The sequence below is a fragment of the Bos mutus genome, chromosome 28 (genome assembly GCF_027580195.1).
Source record: "Bos mutus isolate GX-2022 chromosome 28, NWIPB_WYAK_1.1, whole genome shotgun sequence".
Classification (NCBI taxonomy): Eukaryota; Metazoa; Chordata; class Mammalia; order Artiodactyla; family Bovidae; genus Bos; species Bos mutus.
Window position 1 is genome coordinate 4,205,401 of NC_091644.1, and position 21,238 is coordinate 4,226,638.

Genomic DNA, 21,238 nt, shown 5'->3' on the forward strand with positions numbered 1-21,238 from the left:
ATGATAGTGGCAAATACACTTGGCTGACAATGAAAAGATCTATGTAAAAGTACTACAACGTGGTTTCCAATGGTCACAGATTGAAATTGGAAACCTATTGAATACTGAATAAAATGGATGAGGCAAAGAGAATAAGTGAGAAATATGCAGAGTGGGAGCCTGTTGGTGAGACTTTGACCCTAGACAGAGAGCAAAGTGGGGCCAGGTTTCAGGTCATGCCAGTTCTTTCTTTCATCACCGAGATGATCCCCACCTCCCCACCACAAAAAAATATGCTGAAGAGAAGGGCCCTGTATTTATTGTTTGATATGTTAGGAACAAGATTTGTGGCCCCAATAAGATCGATTGAATCAGTTCCCGTACTCATTTAACAAATACGTGCATCAGCTATGAGCCAGTGCTCCAGGGATATAGTAACAACAAAGACCAACCTGTGCTATCATAAAAAAAAGCATTTTATTTGGAGGGACAAATAATTAACAGGCCAACAAATCCATATATAATATCATTTTGGTAGATGAGACTACAAGGGAAAAACAAAGCAGGATGAGAGGGAGAGTGACAGGTCATAAGAAGGCAGTTTCAGATGGAGTGTTTGGGGAACCCTCTGAGGTTATCACATTTGCACAAAGCATTACATGAAAACAGGAAGTGAGATATGAGATTGAGGTGAATCACAACAAAAAGTCAAGTTGGCTGTACCTTCCAAATATATCCAGAATCCAGACTTTTTTTTGCCACCTAACTCTCTGGACCAAGTAACCATTATTGTCCTGTGAATTACCCATTGGCCATCATACTGATCTCCCTTCTTTACCCTCCCCCTGGACCAACATAATCTATTCTCAACATAGTAGCCTGGGTATGTCTTTAAAACTCTAAGTCATATAATTTCATTTTGGTGCTGAAAATCCTGAATGGCTCCTCATTTCTTTCAGTGTCAAATTCCAAATTCTTATCAAGGCCCACAAGACCTGACATGAGCTGCGTTTGTTTCCTGCGGATCTGTGGACAGGGATGACTGCCCTGCATGATACAGGAATGAGCACTTTCCTCCACTGTTGTCCTAAACCTGGAGAAACAGAGGCTTCTGTTGAGACTATCCAGTTGTCTGGGCTTGTTGTTGACTCTGGACAGGAGACTGACTTTGACTCTGACTTTGAGGAGGCTGGGAACAGTGGAGACTGTAACAAGAGCTTGGACTAAGATGGATACTTGTCTTTCAGTCTCCCTACTGGAAGATGATGAGAGAATTTGGTAAATGGCAAAGGGTGAAGCCCAATGTATTATTAAAAATATAACTACCATACGAGCTCATAATTTTACTTCTGGGTATTTATCCAAAGGAAACAAAAACACTAACTCAAAAAGGTATCTGCAGCCTCATTTCATAAAAGCATTATTTACAATAGCCAAGACACAGAAATAAACTAAGTGTTCATCACCAGATGAGCAGATAAAGGAAGTTGTGGGGACATATATAATGTGGATTAGTGCTTGCATGCTCAGTCGCTCAGTCATGTCTGATTCTTTGTGACCCCATGGATGGTAGCCCACCAGGCTCCTCTGTCCATGGAATTTTCCAGGCAAGAATATTGGAGTGGGTTGCCATTTCCTACGCCAGGGGGCAGTCCCGACCCAGGGATTGAACCTCTGTCTCCTGCATTGGCAGGTGTGTTCTTTACCACTGTGCCCCCTGGAAAGCCCCATATGGATTATTACCCACCATAAAAAATGGAAATACTACCATTTGTTACAATGTGGATAGACTTTGATGGCATTACGCTAAGTAAAATAAGACAGAGAAAGACAAGAACTGTACGATTGTTCTTCTAGTGTGGAATCTGAAACAAAAACAAACCCAAAACCCTCCATCAAATTCATAGAAAAAAAATCAGATTTGTGATTATCAGAGGTAGGGGTTGGGAGGAGAGCAAATCAAAGCAAGGTGATCAAAAGGTACAAACTTCCAGTTATAAGGTACAGTCCTTGGAATATATTGTTCAACACAATGACTGTAGTTAACACTGCTCAATGATGTATAGGAAAATAAAGAGAGAAGATCCTAAGAGTTCTCATCACAAGTAGAGATTTTTTTTCTTTTTTAAAAATTGTATCTAAATGAGATAATGAATGTTAATTAAACATATGGTAGTAATCATTTCACAGTATATGTACATCAAACCATCATGCTGTGCACCATAAATTTATACAGTGACGTATATCAGTATTTTCAGTAAAACTGGGAAAAATCCTCAAAAGACCAACTCCCAAATAGTGATCTAGTCAGTGCAGCTAAAACACGCAGTCCCCAGTATTAACATTTTAAAACAATAGATGCTTATTTTGGGATCATGAAAAATCCAAGGACTGGTGATGTGTTCATTGTAGTCATCCTTTAGTATTTGTGGAGTGTTGGTTCCAGGACCTCCTGTGGATACCAAAATCATTTCTAGATTATTTATAGTGCTGAGTACAATGTAAATGTTGCATAAATAGTTGCTGGGGTGTGGCACATTCAAATTTTGCCTTTGGGAACTTTCTGGAATTTTTTTTCTATTGTTTTCTATCTGCAGTTTGTTGAATCTGTGGATGTGGAACCCACAGATATAGAGGGCCAACTGAATGCTTGTTCTGATATCTGCTAGAGGCCAGAGATTCTCTCCAGCTGTGGAATGAGGAAGAAACAGGGACGATGTAGAGGACAGCACAGAACAGTCTGGGGACTTGGGCTGAAAGGAACATACTTTACTCTCTGTACATACCCTGGCCAGAGCTGGTCACATGCTCCACCTAGATACAAAAGGGTATGGGGATGCGGTTTGCCCATATTCCTAGGAAGAGAAGGTTTCCATGAGGATCTGGTTATGTTCTACCATACCTGGGAGAGCTGGATCTTGAAACATGAGTTGGGTATAATTCTAGGCAGAGAAAATGACCTCACAGGGCAGGGTTCATATCGGCACCAACGAAATCAAGGCATATTGGGGGATTTGAAAGGTGTTCCTTTTGACTTGAGAACAGAGCTTTGTGGGAGAAAGTAGAAGGTTAGTATCTGAGAGGTGGCAGAGGTTACACCATCTGGGGCCTTCTGTGCCATGCTAGGCTGTTTGGAATTTGTCCTATAATAAAAGAGGAGAGGCCATTGAGTGACTTTAAATAAAGGACTGTCGCATTTAGAGGGACATTTTGGAAAGTCATTCTGGCATGGAGGACAAAACCTGAGGCAAGGATGCTGGTCACGAGATGATTTTTTCTAGTGATAATTCCCTGTCTCAAGGATTCTCAAACTGCACTTATACCAGCAGCTGTATTCCACAACCTGACTCAGTATGCATATATATGTAAGAAGTTCATGGCATTTTATATTTTTGTCTATTTCATTTAAACAAGTGGTGGCTGCCATCTATTGAATTGAATAGTCTGTTCTTTTAATAGGTTACAATTGGATTTTGAAAACCACCGCTTTATCTCCCTGCAAGACACCACTTTTCCAGGCTCAAATCTAGGTGTCATGGGAGACACTTCAGTCACCTGTACTACCCTCCACAGCCCATCAGTCAGATTATTTCTGGTCTACTTCTAAATACCCTCACCCAATTTCCACTGTTAGTATTGTTTAGATAAGTGGTTTGCAACACAGGGACAAGGGATCCCTGAGGCTCTCTAAGATCCTTTCCTGGGGTCCACAGGGTCAAAAACACTTTCATGTTTTTATAACAACACTCAGATGTTATTTTTATTTCTCTTTTTTAATCCTTTCACAAGTGTACAGTGAAATTTTCCAGAGGTTACCTAATGAGTGATGGCATCGATTGTTCTAATGCTTAATCTTTTCAGTTTTAATTTCCAGTATGTTAAACATTATATGTGTTTAACACATGGAACAATATATGTGACCTTCCTAATTAAAAATTCAATAAGTTTTAAGATTGCAATGGGGTCTTGAGACCAAGGAGCTTAAGAATCCTTGGTTTAGACCTCTGATTCTGTATCTCATTACCATTATTAATAACAGGATATGGTGGCCTAGGGCATTCCTCAACAAACACTTTTCCTGGATTATTTGGTCTCCCACTTCAGCAGTAGAATTTCCTTTCTCACTATTCAGAGCAGTGTCTGAAATGTGGCTTCCAGAGCTCCAGTGTTAACTCTGCCCTTGATCCTCAGCCTCTTGGACCAACTTTAGAATATAGGTACTTTATCTTTTATGCCTCTGAACATTGGCGTGCACTACTGCTTAGCCACTGGACCCTGTGACATGATAGGAAATATATATTTGGTCTCTTCCCAGGCAATGCAGAGCTCCTAAAACCATTTTAATTTCCTGAGTAATAAAGATAATAAGAGCTTATTACACAGAACGTCTGAATCCCATGGAATTTCCTGAGTGATGGGGGAATCTTTTGCTCCAATCAGGACTTTTGGTGGGCTCCTGGATGGCTTCATGGTGGGGATGGGTCATTAGAAGTACCAAAACTTTCTAAAACTTTCAGCTCCACCTCCATCCTTTAAGGGAGGAGAGAGGCCAGAGATAGTGTTAGTCATTGATCATGCCTGCATGATGAAACCTCCATAAGTATTCTTGAACTCTGAGGTATAGAGAGCTTCTGGATTGGTGAATGTGTTTATGTATCAGCATGGTGGCACATCCCAACTCTAGGGGGACAGACGCTTCTGTGCTCAAGATCCTTCCAAATCTCTTCATCTGGCTTTTCATTTGCATTCATTATAATAGTCTTTGTAATAAACAAGTAATGTAAGTAAAATGTTTCCCTGAGCTCTGTAAGTCATTATAGCAGATTATCAAGTCTGAGGAGACGGTTATAGGAACTCTTGATCTATAGCAAGTCAGACCAAAGTGTGGATACCATAGGCACCTGATACTTGTGACTAGCATCTGCAATGTAGGGAGTCTTGGGGGACAGAGACCTTAACTTATGGGATATGCACTAACTCTGCGTAGGCAGTCTTAAATTTTAGGATATCCAGTTGATGTCTACAGAGAATTGGAGAATGGCTTGGTGTGAAAAATCCAAACATTTGGTGTCAGAAGAATAAGAAGAAGAACAGTTTTTTTTCAGACACCTTTGCTCTTCTATGAGTACTCATGACCTAGTCATCTTATCTCATCCTCTGGCTTTAAACATTATTTGTATGCACGTGTGCTCATTCGTGTCTGACTGTTTGCAAGCCCATGGACTGTAGCCAACCAGTCTCCTCTAGCCATGGAATTCCCTAGGCAAGAGTACTAGAGTGGGTTGCCATTTCCTTCTCCAGGGGGAAACACTATTTACAGTCTGACAGTCGATACATTTTCGTCTTAAATTCTGATCCCTCTTCTGAACTCCAGGTTTGAATGCTGTGTCTAGCTACCTGTTGCTCATCTCTGTTTGGATATCTAACATGTAACTCAAAATTAACATTTCCAAAATTTGGCTTCTAATCTCTTCCATAGTTTCTTCCTCCTCAAACTTCTTTATCTCAATGAAAAACCGTTCCATTCTTGAAGCTCAGGCCCAAATCCTTGAATTTCTCATTAACTCATCTCCTTGCTAATATACCCAACTCATTGCCAAATTTTGCTGGCTTATTCCATCAATGCAGCAACATTTCCCATGGCTTTTACTTACCTCAACTAGTGCTACCTTCCTCTTTTGTCTGAGCTTTTTAAGGGTCAGCTGATGGATTTCTGAGTTTTTAACTTTACTTCTTGACATTTGAATCTCCATGCAGCTGATAGGTGTCCCTGTGAATTTTCTGGGAAAAACTTATCCTATTTTTAGTGGTCTGTGCTTCTGAAAAGATTTCTCCAGGGCCACCTCCACTTTCCTTTGGAAACCTGGACCTCCAGGTTCTGTGTGGGATAAATTTATATTAAGCACTCATTTCCAGGTAGGCTGGTTCCTGGTACTTCTTCAAGCACCTGATCTCAACCCTACCAAATATTTCTTATTAAAGCCACATTATAGGGATGATGCACATCTTGGAGGAGTCTAGGCACTTGGTGCTAGGTATCCTTATTTTTAATTTCAGGATAACCTTGGCAGGATCAGTCAGTCGTGCCTACTAAGTCAACGTCATAGTGAAGGGGTTCGGTTCTCTGGAATGGAGATTGGCTCCAAAACTCAAAAGAATTCATGTGATTCTAGTACGGGGACTTCTGGTATACCTAGAAATTATCCATGTGCTCCATCGCCTGAACTTCTTCATCTGATTCAGAGCCAAGAGGCCTCTCCAGTTTTGTTTTACTATGAGGCTAAATGAGTGGCTCTCAATATATGGTGATATGTCTAATTAGACTAAGAGGCAGATGAGGCAGTGAATCAAAACTTATTAGTGAGGCCACAGAAATAAGACTCAACTTAAAAATGGTGAGAAAGAAAAGGAGAAAGGCATGTCAGTAATTCTGTAAGAGATGGGTGACTAAGTATAACACCAAGATGGGATGTCAAACCTAGGGAGAAGGGTGCGATAAAACAGGGACCCAGCTGAAGAAGAAAGAAATAAAGGCATGGGTCTCAAAATAATAGCCCAGGTACAAATTACAATGGTGTCAGTATCCAGAGTGACTTAAATGTAAAACCCTCAAACCCTAATAATCTACCTAATTACAATTTCAGGGTACAGGTAGATGGGGACCAGGGCTTGCAGCTGCCAGATTCCTTGTTTTAGATGTCAGTCTTAGGCAGGCAGCCTGGAGGACAGGAGCCAAGAAAGAAAATGCCTCTTATTCTCTTGCTCTATGTCAGGTCTGATGTTCAGTGCTGCACAAGCATTTTCTTATTGATTCTTTAACAGCCTGTTAGGGAGGAATTATTATCCCTATTTTAAAGGTGGGGAAATTGAGATTCAGTGACATCAATCAAATCATTTAGAGCCTGTGAACTGTAGATTCAGGGTTTACACCACCCATTTCTGACTCCACAGTCCATGCTCCTAATGATAGTGCTCCAGTCTCAAGCTCCAGTCCTGAGGCTAGAGGAGCAATCCATATCTAAGTAATCAGACAGCGATCAGCTTGAGGGTAGAGATGAGCTGCTTTCATGTGTGTGGCATTAGCATCTGGCACACTACCTTGCTGATGCTAAGTGCAAATGCATTGAACTAAACTGGACTAATCTCAAGTTATCTTTCAAATAATTAAAGAAACACACATGAGAGTAATTTGAGCTTCTGATGATTTGAGAATGGTTAATGGAGGTTTGTATACCCATTTTTATCAGTAATTTTTTTTTTCAATGAACCTTGACTTTCCACTATTATCCTGCATCTGATGCTTCATATATCTTAAACCTTCAACCCCTCAGCAATACAACTCAAACAGACAGGCTTACTTTCTGATCTTGGAAAATCACCAGCCTTGTTTTCACTATAACTAATATTTCCTTGAGCATCAAAGTCCATTGTCATGGCAACTACTCCATAGAAACATGCCCCTCCTGCCAGGCTCTGTGTCCTTAAAGGCACAACAGGACTTGAAAACAGCCATGGTTGGATGTGGGAAAGCTCCTCTTTGTTACATGAGCCAGAGTTTATTGGTGCCAGAGCCTGTCCCTGCATTTTAATGTTGGAAGGTCATCCACAAGGCATTCCTCCCCTATCTTAGAGGAAAAGAAGCAGTCCTATCGAATCTCAGCATTAAAGAGGATGCTTCATGTTGTTAAAAAGCACACAAGTGATCCACACAAAATAGTGTCTGAGCCTCAACTCAAGGGTCAATGGAAACCACATAACTATGTATTTCATTGGGTTTCTGTGGGGATATGTAGTCCCATGCACTGTGCCATCTATGAGAAGCTATTGAATTGTGATTTCTGCTTTGGGCTCTGAAGATAGCCAAGGACTTTGCACCAATGTCTGAGTGCCCAGGACATCTGTGATGCCCTCTGGAATGGCAAAAGTGAGGAAGGCATTCAGATCATATTCCCCACCACAGTCATATTCATCCGTGGAAGACTGATATCTCTTTCTTACCGAGAAGAATTTGAGGGTAAATTGGTTTCTTTTCCTTGAGGTCTCTACATTGTTTTCCTAACCCACAGACTCTCCTTATGCATAAATAAGGCCTTTTTCTCCAAAAGCCAAGTCTTTATACTTGTGGTTCTCAAAGTATGATCCATGGATCAACAGCATCAACAGTATGTGGAAATTTGTTAGACATGGAGATTTTCAGTTCCCATCCCAGATCTGTTGAACCAGTGAGCTGTGTGCTACCAAACATGTGCTCAGTTGCTCGGTCATGTCCAACTCTTTGTGATCCTTAGTGGACTGTAGCCCTCCAGGCTCCTCTGTCTGTGGCATTTCTGAGGCAAAGATGATGGAGTGATTTGCCATTTCCTTCTCCAAGGGAATCTTCCTCACCAAGGGATTGAACCTGCATCTCCTGCATTGGCAGGCAGATTCTTTACTACTGTGCCCGTGTTTTACCAAGCCCTCCAGGTAATTCTAATGCACCTTAAGATTTTAAAACCACTATTTTGAGCTCTGAAAGAAGCTTAGTTTGATGTATAGGGGACTTGACAATAAAGAGGGAGGCTGACAGTTTATTTTTGCATCAAATATCTTTTCACCCAGTTTCATCAGATCCAGGGTTCAAACTTTCTTCAGCTGTCCAGAGTGTGCAGACTGAGCCATCACTCTTGATACTCCATCATTTTTTTATGATTCTATGAGAAATATATTCTTATCACTGTAGATGAACTCTGATATCTCCCTACCTTATTGACAGGTCCTTGACGGAAGCTAAAGATAAGGAACCAGTCTTTGACGCAGGATGTGGGAAATTAGTCTAGACATGGGGGCAGGAGTCAAAGCAACCACATAGAGCTGAGGAGGAAAAATGGTCCAGTTTGGGTTGGAATGAATTTCTTTGCTGGAAGACAGAGGGTGAATGCACATTTTGAGTCAGTGTGAGGTTGGTTCTGAAGTAGGTAGCTGCTCCCACCCAGGATTGGGAGAAGTAATGCTGCCAACGCTGGGTGGTCTGGGCTCCTGAAGCAGAGAGATCCATGGCCAGTGGGCATGGGAAGAAGCATTCCCAACAATGCAGACTCAGGGAGGGCAGCAAGGAAGTTGGGCAGAGGTGGCTGTCATAGGAGGTTGTAGGCAGCAGCGGCAGGGGTGAAAGTGATGAGGCAGGCAGTGAACGGTTTTTATAAACAGCATTGATAAGCAGGTAGGACTGAGTTTGCCTTGGCTGCCTCTGCTGAAGGCTGTCTCAAGGAGCATCCACCACGCCTCTTGCCTCCTTAATTGTTCTGTTAGGAGTAGGAGGGGGATGAGTGGGGTCAGGGGAATGGGATGTCTCTCTGTAGAGGAAAGAAAGGAGGTATCAGTATCCCAGCAGACACAATGGATGCACCAGTACTCTAGTGAAGAAGATGAACTATTCATTCCATCAACATGAATTCCATAGCGACCATGTCCTCAGCAACACGTCTTTCCAGGGCCCCGGAACCGAGGGTTTGGAATTTCTCTTTGTCATTCTAATGTGCCTGTCTTTCTTCCCCACTCTCTCCTGACTCAGGAGTCAGGTCTTATTAGTGTTTGTAGATTGTTGTACTATGAGCTACTTCATGTCGAGCTGAGGTTTCCGTAGAAACGAATAGAGACCTTGCTTTCTGAGGCTTGCTGAGAGTATTTCTGGCAATTTATCAGGAGTGGCAGTATGTTCTTTTGGGCAAGGTGTTTGCACTCCTTGGAGGAAAAACATAATAAACAAAACATTATCCTAGAACAGAACCGTTCCATTTTAGTTTCCCGTCTTTTTTTTCCCCCGCTCTCTACTACGTGTGGCTCTGCCAACTCACCTCCAAGTGCTTCTTGGGCATCTCCAGCTGAGGTTCTTTAGATTCTAGTTATTCTCCATCCAGTTCTGGTGCTGTCTAACCTCCTCTGACCACGGTCCAGAGGGTGTGTAAGAAGGAAGAAGTGGGATGAAGAGTATCATTGAGGGCATTCATTACAACCAAGCCAGGGAATGGAAGGCCGTGGGATCAAATAAGGCAGTTGATTGTGCTTTTGAAAATTTATTAGTTTGAGGTCAAAGTTGCAAATGCGATGTGTGCTACAAAACCTTGGGGGAAGTTTGAATTCTGATCAGAATATCTAGGCGGTGGTCATGATCGCGATGTGAAAATAACTGGATTTGACAAGCAAAGGGAAGCTCAAAAGGTAATCAAAATTCCATAATGACTGTGTTGGAAGGACTTAAAGAGGGGAAACTAAATTAGAATTGGGATCAGCAATAGCATTATAACCATGAGTTAATACAGACAGGTCTGAAGTCAGCAGATATTCCAAATTGCTTTGGCCTTTATGCTCAACCCCTTTGTCCCTATGGACAGACTTTGAACAGCAGATGTTTTTTTATGTATGGATGGTGCCATGTGGTGATAATCCATAACCTGTTTCATTTTTAGATTCATTTATGGTTTCTATTTGTGACACAAGCAGAGCTAGATAGTGCTGAGATTCTTTCCCACCCCTTTATTTAATATGTGGGGTTTATGCAAGCTTACTGTTTGTTTAAATCTCTAATGTCTGGATGCTGGGTGTTGTGAAGGATATGTCTGGATCTGAGTACTACCCTTGGCAGGAACACCCAGATACATGAAGAATTCATCATGTGGACTTTTTTTCTAGAACTGATGGGCCGCTTCCTTAGGTTACAAGGGACTCCAGGAGGTTATTATCATTTCACAAAACCCCTCCCCAGGACCCCATTTCACAATCAGAGGTGAGTGCTGCTTTTTTTTTTTTTTTTCCTTTCTCCATTCATCTCATCTGATTATGACCCTGCTCCATATTGTGGAATGTGTATTATTTTGGGGGTTTAAGGAAGTAAGCCATGATGAGATTTTAAAAAAGATCAGACAATGTAAAGAGGCAACTTAATTATTATAATTTGTGAAAATAGTTTTTCATGTAGGCTTGAAATGTTTCCATTGCCTTATTGACTATAGCTGTGTTTTCAGAGGGTACCGTACGATCAATGAAACTATCCACAAATATGGGAACCAATCAGTTCAGTGTCCTCCTTAGGTTATCCTAGGCACTCCTGGACCAGCAGCTAATCCAGAGTCTGCATGTTATTGATACTGCAATAAAGATGACAATAAAGAAAGCGAGGCTAACTTTATATGCATTCCATTTTCCCAAGAGAATGGTGAGCATGGTGATTTTAATGCCAGGATGCATCTTCTTTGTCTAACTGTAGAGGTGGGTATATGTCCTGTGCCCTTAAATCTGAATGGCCTGTGACTGCTTCAACCAAGAGGGTACGGCAGAAGGCATTCTGTGTGACTTCCAAGGTTAGTTCATGAAGGCCATTCAGCTTCCGCCTTATTTTCTGTAATATTCACTCTTGGGATTCTGAGCTCCAGGTAATAATTCCAACTACCCAGCTACAGGGAGGCCTGGCATGCTGCAGTCCATGGGGTTGCAAGGAGTCAGACATGACAGGGCAGCTGAATAACAACCCTTAGACTGCTGTGAGGGAGGGCTTACATGTAGGTGCTCTATTTGATCCAACTTTCTGGACTGATGAGTGAAGAGTCTCCAGATGATACCAGCTCAGCTGTTTGAATCAGCCTCACCCAGCAGAGTCTTTGAGCCAGGGCCCCAGACCTTGTGGAGCAGAGACCAGCAGGCCATTCCTGCTCTGCCTGATCCAGATATCTGGCCCACAGAATCTGAGGGCATAACGAGATCATTATTGTCTCAGGCCACTAAGTTTTAGGGTAGGCAGTAGTAGATCATTAGAACAGTGGGTTTTGCTGAAGTTTGTACAACATGAATAGTTGTATAGTGTTATTAATAATATACAGTACAATTCTTGTTCCATATTTGGGACAGTATCTCAGAGTAAGTTACTTGGAGTGGATGAGTAAATAAATGATTTACTCATGAGTAACCATGTCTTCACTGAGAGGCAAGCACGCATCACTAAGGGATTATATTCCCAAGGAATTATCAGGTAGGGAACCAGTCACCAGAATAGTAACTGGCCAACTGGTCTGTCCCTGGGAGAACCATGTACCTGCTAACATTAATAGCCTTCTTGGAGATCATCAAGCCATCCAACTCCCACTGTGCACCTCATGTTGACAGGATTACTTGGTATATTAGTGTCCCTTAGGAGAAGACAGAAGATTACATTTTATTAAGGAGGTTTAAATTAGTTACGTAAGTTGTAACAGTGTCTATGACTACTGTAGGGTGAGAAAACCTGGTCCCAAATATTTGGTGACTTAATGCAAAAGCATACATTTAGCTCACATGTCTAGGTCTAGGGACATGAAAGAAAGGTAGAGAGGACTCCAGAACTGCACTAGTAGCTTGAAGAGGAGCCCCAGCAGGACTGGTATGGAAGGTTGCCATGCTGCCAATGTTCAGATTTATGGTGGGACACTTTGTATCATTGCTCCAGCCACTAAGACAGAGCAGTATAGCTGCTGGATGGCACCACTGATGCCTGAGCCAGGAGTGCAAAAAGATGCTGGAAGGTGGAACCATGGCTGTCTGCTCCTGTAATCAGAAATGGAAGCTGGAAGAGTCTTCTCTGAAATGGCAACCCACTCCAGTACTCTTGCCTGGAGAATCCCAGGGACAGAGGACCCTGGTAGACTACAGTCCATGGGGTTGGTCACAAAGAGTCAGACACAACTGAGCGACTTCACTTCATTTCACTTCACCTCCTTTCTAATCTCCTGCCACTGCCTCTCATTGGCCAAAGCTAATAGGAAAATAGTTTGCAAAGGATTTGGGGGAATGTAGTATGCAGGTTCCCAGTTCTAGACTCACAGAATAGATGAGGGATGCTACTGGAGCTGAGGAACAATAGGTACCTAATTGACACAGCTGGAAATCTCGATTCCTAAAATCTTCAAGAAAAGCCTCCAATAGATGCCCATCAGCAGATGAATGGATAAGAAAGCTGTGGTACATATACACAATGGAGTATTACTCAGCCATGAAAAAGAATACATTTGAATCAGTTCTAATGAGATGGATGAAACTGGAACTTTTATACAGAGTGAAGTAAGCCAGAAAGAAAAACACCAATACAGTATACTAATGCATATATATGGAATTTAGAAAGATGGTAACAATAACCCTGTGTACGAGACAGCAGAAGAGACACTGATGTATAGATCAGTCTTATGGACTCTGTGGGAGAGGGAGAGGGTGGGGAGATTTGGGAGAATAGCATTGAAACATGTATAATATCATGTATGAAACGAGTCGCCAGTCCAGGTTCGATGCACGGTACTGGATGCTTGGGGCTGGTGCACTGGGACGACCCAGAGGGAGGGTAGGGGAGGGAGGAGGGAGGAGGGTTCAGGATGGGGAACGCGGGTATACCTGTGGCGGATTCATTTCGATATTTGGCAAAACTAATACAATATTGTAAATTTTAAAAATAAAATAAAATTAAAAAAAAAAAAGAAAAGCCTCCAAAATACTGTCCACGTATCACAATAAATTAGGACCCCTCTTTTGGTTGAAAATGAAAAGAATCTGAACCCAAACTAACTTAAGCAAGAAGTAAAATCTTGGCTTATAAACAAAGGATCAAAAAAATAGCTAGATTTAGGTATAGGTTTAAATGATGTCATCAGGATCTGTCCTCCATCTCTTACTGCTTTTCTTTGATTTCCATTCTTTGGCAGTATCTCCCAGTATGGTACCAAGATTTCTCCCAATAGTTTTAGAAGAGTAACTTTATTTTTTTTTATTGGCAGTTTAGTTGACTTACAATATTGTGTTAGTTTTAGGTGTGCAGCAAAGTGATTTGGATATAAATTTCAGATTATTTTCCATTATAGGGTATTCCAAGATATTAAATATAATTCCTTGTGTTATATAGTACGTCCTTGTTACTTATCTCTTTTATGTGTAATAGTGTGTACCTGTTAATCCCGTTCTCCTAATCATCCCTCCCCTGCTCCTTTCCCCTAGTATAGTAATTTTATAGCTGTAAAAATAACAAAATAGGGGTTCCTCCTCTTCCTTTCAGCTACTTCTCTCAATGTCCATGGGTCACCTCTGATTGGTTCTAATATAATCAGATTCTTCCAGGTTTAACTACAAAACCTGGCTGGAGTTCATGGCAATAAATCCAATTTGGATTCAATTCAAATGTACCTTATTTGCTTTACCTCCTAAGCATCCTGTAAGTGAGGCAAAAATCATATATGATGAGAATGAGGATGCAAGGGTGTGGATAAGGCTCATCGGTGACTTTGTTTTGCTCATAGGCAAGCTTAAAGTTTTAGCAACCCCTATGGAAGAGATGTTCACAAGGTCAGAAGACCACATGTCTTTTACTCATCCAGCTACTTCAACACCCAGAAAAGACTTTTATTGTGATCCAAGGCAATAACTATGTTATTCAGCAAGCAATGATCCAAGCATAATTTTAAAATCCTCAAATTCTTGCTATACTAGCCCTAAGCAACCCTTCTCTGTAGTAAATGACAGAGCTTAGGGAGTTTCTATTTATATCTACTTAGGGTCTTCCCATGGTTACCCCTGACTGTGGTTAATCACACCGTCTCCACCTCTGACTCTGGTATCCTAATTGCATGGATTACAGCCACATACCCATCCTTGGACGTGAAGTGAGGTGAGCCTAAGCCAATATGTATTCAAAGACAAGGGAAAGGATGATTTCATAAAGGAAAATACTAAGCACTCCTCAGAAGAAGAGAAGCTGGGTGCTTGAGAAGCAGAAGCAATATATGGCTATTAGAATGGTTTCCTTTTATTCAGGAGATCTTGAACATAAGTCTCCTTCTGCCTTCAACAACTCAGGTTCTGGAAAGGACAGGCCCTCAATACTCTCTCTCACTCTGACTTTTGTTTCTCAACAGCCAGCACTGCCCATTCTTTTTCAGCTGCCATATACTTTTTAAGGGTCATTGTCAATACACCCGTGAATGCCATGCCTACATCTCTGGCTATTGTTCCTCCACACTTGGCAGCTGTTCACTCTTCTTCAGCATGCACTGTCTTAGCGATGCTGTTCTGACTGTAAGGCAGCTTTTCCAGGTTGATTTCTTTTCTAGCAGGGTTCTGAATTCCTTCCAACTCCTATGTTTTCCAAGGTGTGATTCATTCTGTTTGTCTGCAGTTGGGGAGTTCCCTCTAGCCAAGAATTACTTTTTGTTTAATCATCCTTTCCAAATGTTTTTTTCTACAACCGCTTTAATGAACTGACAGATGGGTGCCTGATCTTCAGGAGATATAATGAAGATTTATTTTCTAAACTGTCAGGACAAGCCAAGGTTATCATACAAAAAAACAAACACACTGCAGATTGCACTCAATTCCACCAAAAATGTCAATTTCACTGGGTATGACTTTTCCCTCTGAATCATGTTGATAATGCAGATATATTTTCAGAGCTTATATCATCATGTTGATTACCTTGCTGATAAACACTAATTTTTTAGAAGACCAGAACTTTCATGAATTCCATAAATCTTATCACATCCAGGATAACATTTTAAAAATGTTAACTCAAAATGGATGATGGTTCTGGTCATTTGATTATTCTGTGTCCTTCAGAGAAGTGATCTTGGGCAACTTTAAGAAGAATGCCCAGATATACAGATCATCAATGGACACTGACTAAGCTTAGGTCCAGTTTATACTTGCCCACAGGCAATGCAACTTTGGGGAACAGAAATATTACTAAGCAACACCACACTAAGATGAACAAATAGAGCTGCCACAAAGAATTTCCAGTTTTCTAAAATCCAGCACAACCTGTTGCCCTTGCTAGTAAATAACATCTGAGCCACTTGACTTGCTAAAGGGGTCCATTCTCTTGCTCATATTTCAGTTTCCACCCCTGGTCCTCTGTTGAAGGATTGTTGCTTAGGAATTTGCTCTTAAGTTGAATCCACCTATATTCCTATAGTTTGATTCTTTCTCTTTTTAAAAAGCAGTAACAGGCAAATAGAATGCAAATTAATACCACAAAATAATTGGCCTCTCTTTGTCTGAAATCTACACAGAAGCTGCAATGTCACAACTCGGTGGCCAGCAATTCACGCTGAATGCTCTAGTGGGTGAATTGGCTCTGTACCCAGAGTGAACGATGCAAGCAAACCATAAAAAAATAAAATGTACTAAACCACCAACTGACATTATGGAAATAAGACAGTGGCTGGCCAAAACCCACAGTGTATCAATTAGTGGATCTTAGTATTTGGCAGTGAGAACTCTTGGTTCTGGAAGCAGAATGCTACATGTTTTATACAGTCATATAATAAATATTTCCCTTGTATTCAAAGAAGGCAAACACCTGCAGTATGTATTGGAAAACTCAGATTACAGTATTAAAGTTTGCTTCAACTCAGTTTGAAGCTTCCATCAGTTAAGCTTAGGTAACACAATGACTGCAATAATCACCTAATAGGTTGGCCCATTTCCTTTTCTCTCAGTTCTCTGTAGAAATTTCAAGGGCATAGTTTTTTTCCCCCATCTTGTGGAAGGGAAGATAAGTAATCTTGATTGCCTGATAATTTCAAATGAGATTTTGCAAGATGGTTGAATTTCGGTGTGGTCCTCAGGGAAGATGTAAGCGAAAGCTTTTGAATCTGTCAGTTCTCTCAGAATTGAGAGCTTCAGAGAAGGAAGTTCACAGGAGCTAGACTCAGAAGCTAGACCCTGTGGAATCTTGGAGATAATGTGTGCTTGGATCAGCCTGACAAGGATCAAAACTCTGGCTTTGCTGTTTATTAGTTCATTGACTTTGGGGATATACCTTATCCTTTGTGAATTTCAGTTTCCTCTTTTGGAAAATTAAGAGGTTACTTGCAGAAGAAAATTATTGTAAGAATAAAGAATAACAGATGTAAATAACCTAGTCTTCTGCTTGGCATACAGAAGACTCAGTCATGTCTGACTCTTTTGTGATCCCATGGACAGTAGCCCACCAGGCTCCTCTGTCCATGGGATTCTCCTGTCAAGAATACTGGAGTGAGTTGTCATTTCTTTCTCCAGGAGATCTTCCAGACCCAGGGATTGAACTGGGGTCTCCTGCATTACAGGCAGGTTCTTTACCACTGTCATACAGTAGGTGACCTTAAATAGTGTTCATGACAGTAGTGGTAAACTTGTGTTTACCAGTGGCTGGTTGTCTGCTCAGGCAAGTAAAAATGGTACTCCAGAGAGGCATTTTTTGTCCATAAATTCAGGATAAAGATTTCTGGATACTCCTTGATATGCATCAGGGAGAGTTTTGTTTTATTATTATTTTTAAATTGAATACACCATGACTTTCATCCTTGACTACCTTGACAGACAGATTATCATATTCCCCACTTGGCCTTTAGAAGATTACTGTATCTTCCTGAGCCTCAGTTCCTCTGTTGTAGAATGGACATGGTATTCCTGTTTTTTTATGAGTGCTGTATAGATTAAAGATGATAATATGCATAAGACACTTTGCATAGTACCTGGACCTTTGTAAAATAAGTCTGATGACTCACAAATAAATCAATATTTGCTCCTTCTCTTCCTTCACTTTCAAGGGTAAGTTTTCTTGATATTTGCTCCAAACCCCAAGGAAAACCCTATGTGGGCATACACACTTTCTCCTAAGTGACCAGGTCACTGTCTTTTCACAGCTCTGCCCACTTGCCCTGTTAATATGTTTCAAGGAAGAGAAATAAGACTGAAAATTAAGTCAGGGATGTTTTTACCACCCAAATTGCAAACATCTGTTGGATCATAGAAAAAGCAAGAGAGTTCCAGAAAAACATCTACTTCTGCTTTATTGATTATGCCAAATCCTTTGATTGTGTAGATCACAACAAACTGGAAAATTCTTAAAGAGATGGGAATACCAGACCACCTTACCTGCTTCCTGAGACATCTGTATGCAGGTCAAGAAGCAACAATTAGAACTGGATATGGAACAACAGACTTGTTCCAAATTGGGAAAGGAGTACATCAAGGCTGTATATTGTCACCTAACTTAATGCAGAGTACATCATGAGAAATGCTGGGCTGGAAGAAGCACAAGCTGGAATCAAGATTGCCAGGAGAAATATCAATAACCTCAGATATGCAGATGACACCACCCTTATGGCAGAAAGTGAAGAAGAACTAAAGAGCCTCTTAGTGAAAGTGAAAGAGGAGAGTAAAAAATTTGGCTTAAAGCTCAACATTCAGAAAACGAAGATCATGGCATCTGCTCCCATCACTTCATGGCAAATAGATGGGGGAACAATGAAAACAGTGAGAGACTTTATTTTGGGGGGCTCCAAAATCACTGCAGATGGTGACTGCAGCCATAAAATCAAAAGACACTTTCTCCTTGGAAGAAAAGCTATGACCAACCTAGACAGCATACTAAAAAGCAGAGACATTACTTTCTGACAAACGTTGGTCTAGTCAAATCTATGGTTTTTCCAGTAGTCATGTATGGATGTGAGAGTTGGACTATTAAGAAAGCTGAGCACTGAAGAGTTGATGCTTTTGAACTGTGGTTTTGGATAAGACTCTTGAGAATCCCTGGGACTGCAAGGAGATCAAACCAGCCAATCCTAAAGGAAATCAGTCCTGAATATTCATTGAAAGGACTGATGCTGAAGATGAAACTGAAATACTTTGGCCACCTGATGTGAAGGATGGACTCATTAGAAAAGACCCTGATACTGGGAAAGAATGAAGGCAGGAGGAGAAGGGGATGACAGAGGATAAGACGGTTGGATGGCATCACCAACTTGATGGACATGAGTCTGAGCAAGTTCTGGGGGTTGGTGATGGACAGGGAAGCCTAGTGTGCTGCAGTCCATGGGGTCACAAAGAGTTGGACACAACTGAGCGATAGAAGTGAACTAGCATTGTTAGTTGATGATACATTCCTTGACTTGGCTTTGATAAGAGCTTGAGAATTTTATTTATATTTTTAGCCAGTGAAAACACTTTACATCCTTAAGGGTAAGAAATGGGGAAGATGGGGGAAAAAAGAATTCAATGATAACTCTGGTGTATCAGTTGTAGGCTTTCCAGTCCATGCTACAAATGTGCAAGGCACCTTAGAGTTCACTCTTGTGTTCATTTTCTGTTGCTAGTGATAACATACTGCCACAAATTTGTAATGGTTAGTTGAGTTAGTTTCTGGAGACTTTAGGGAAGAATCTGTGTCCTTGTGGGGCTTTGTCTATGGCTCAGTGGGTGAAGAATCTGCCTTCAGTCCAGGAGACACAGGAGATGTGAGTTCCATCCCTGTGTTGAAAGATCCCCTGGAGAAGGAAAGGGCAACCCACTCCAGTATTCTTTATTGGTAAGTCCCATGAAAGAGGAGCCTGGTGGGCTATGGTCCAAAGGATTGCAAAGAGTCGGACATGACTCACCACAGGAACACGCACACACAGCGTGTCCTCCTTCATTTGGGTTGTTGGCAGAATTCAATACTTCACAGTTGCAGGATCCAAGCCCTATTTTCTTCCTGCTTGTAAACTGAGGGCCATCCTCACTCAGAGGGTAGTGTGCTCCTTGCCTTGTGGCCTTCCTCCTTCTCAAAAGTCAGCACCTCTTTCTCACATAGCTACTTTCTGACTCTCCCTCTTTCCCCCTTCCTTTAACATTTCTGAGGTCTTGGGAGATTAGATTTGGCACACCCAGATCAGACAGGATAATCTTTTTTTTATCTCAAGGTCCTTTCTGTAATCATAGGCAAAGTCCCTTTCCCCTGTAAGGTGACATATTCACAGGTTCCAGGCATTAGGGCTTGGATGTCTTTGAGGCTCCATGATTCTACTGAGCACATATCTGGACAGACCTGGGCAGGTAGGGAGAAAAAAATGAAAATAAATCTGAGATTTATTCATTTCACTACAAGTGACTTGAGTGTTCATGGCAAAAGAAACCACAACTAATGAATCAGTACATTTAACAGATAAAGATTTTTAAAACAGAAAAGAAAAAAAAAATTTTTTTCTAGGTTGCAGTTACAGGTCCTGCTAACTGCAGTTTAAATTGCACTTTAAGGAATTTTTGACAGATTGGTAAATTACAACCTACACATCCTTAATTAATTTTGTCACATCTCCAATTCTTTCAGATTGCCTCAGTTCATTTCCTTATACATTTTGCTAGTAGCTCTGGGTTTGGTTGGTCTCCCAAGAAAACTGAGGCAAATCAGAAAGAATGGCAGACACACACGTGTGTGTATGTGTGAGAGAGAGAGAGAGACAGACAGAGAGAGAGAGAAATTTATGCTCTGCTCTTTGGCTAAATTTGTAAAGGCATAGAAGATAGAATGGATTATGTTAACATAGAAGAATTACATGGAACAATAATTTGGACAATATCCAAATAATAATAAGTAATAATAAGAAAGAATACTAAGGGGCTACAGGTCAAGTGGCAATTAGAATCCAAAATCCAAAAACTTACTCTTACGAGCATTTTTTCAGGTGAAAATGGGCTTAACAAAAGCTTCTATGGGACAGGCTAGGAGACCAAAAGAGGCTGACTGGGAGAGGGCAACACTCAAAGAGCTTTTCTCATGCACACTGGGAGCTTTATAAAAATATTGGGGAGGGAGGAGCTAAGATGGAGGAGGAGTAGGACCGGGAGAACACTTTCTCCCCCACAAATTCATCAAAAGAACATTTAAACGCTGAGTAAATTCCACAAAACAACTTCTGAATGCCAGCAGAGGACATCAGGCACCCAGAAAAGCAGCCCAAGTCTTCGAAAGGAGGTAGGAAAAAATATAAAAGGCAAAAAAAGAGACAAAAGAGGGAGGGACGGAGTTCCATCCCTGGAAGGGAGTCTTAAAAAGAGAAGTTTCCAAACACCAGGAAACCTTCTCACTGCCGAATCTGTGCTGAGCCTTGGAAGCACATAGGGCAACATAACAGGGAGGAAAAATAAATAAACAATTAAAACCTGCAGATTGCGAGTCCTATGGTAACTCCCCCAGCGGAGAAGCAGTGCAGACGCCTGCACACGCCGCTAGCAAGTGGGGGCTAGGCAGGGAGGCGCGGCACGGGCTGCATCGCTTAGAGTAAGGATCTGGCCTGAATACCCCGAGCGCTATCTGAGCGAAATAATTTGGGCTAGCAAACCAGACTGTGGGATATCTACCACGTGAAAAGCCAGCCCTAACCTAAGACACCACCAGGCCCGCCCACGGAACAAAAGACTGAACAGAGATAGCCGGCTGCAGACCATCCCCCTCCAGTGACAGGCAGCCAGAGCCGGA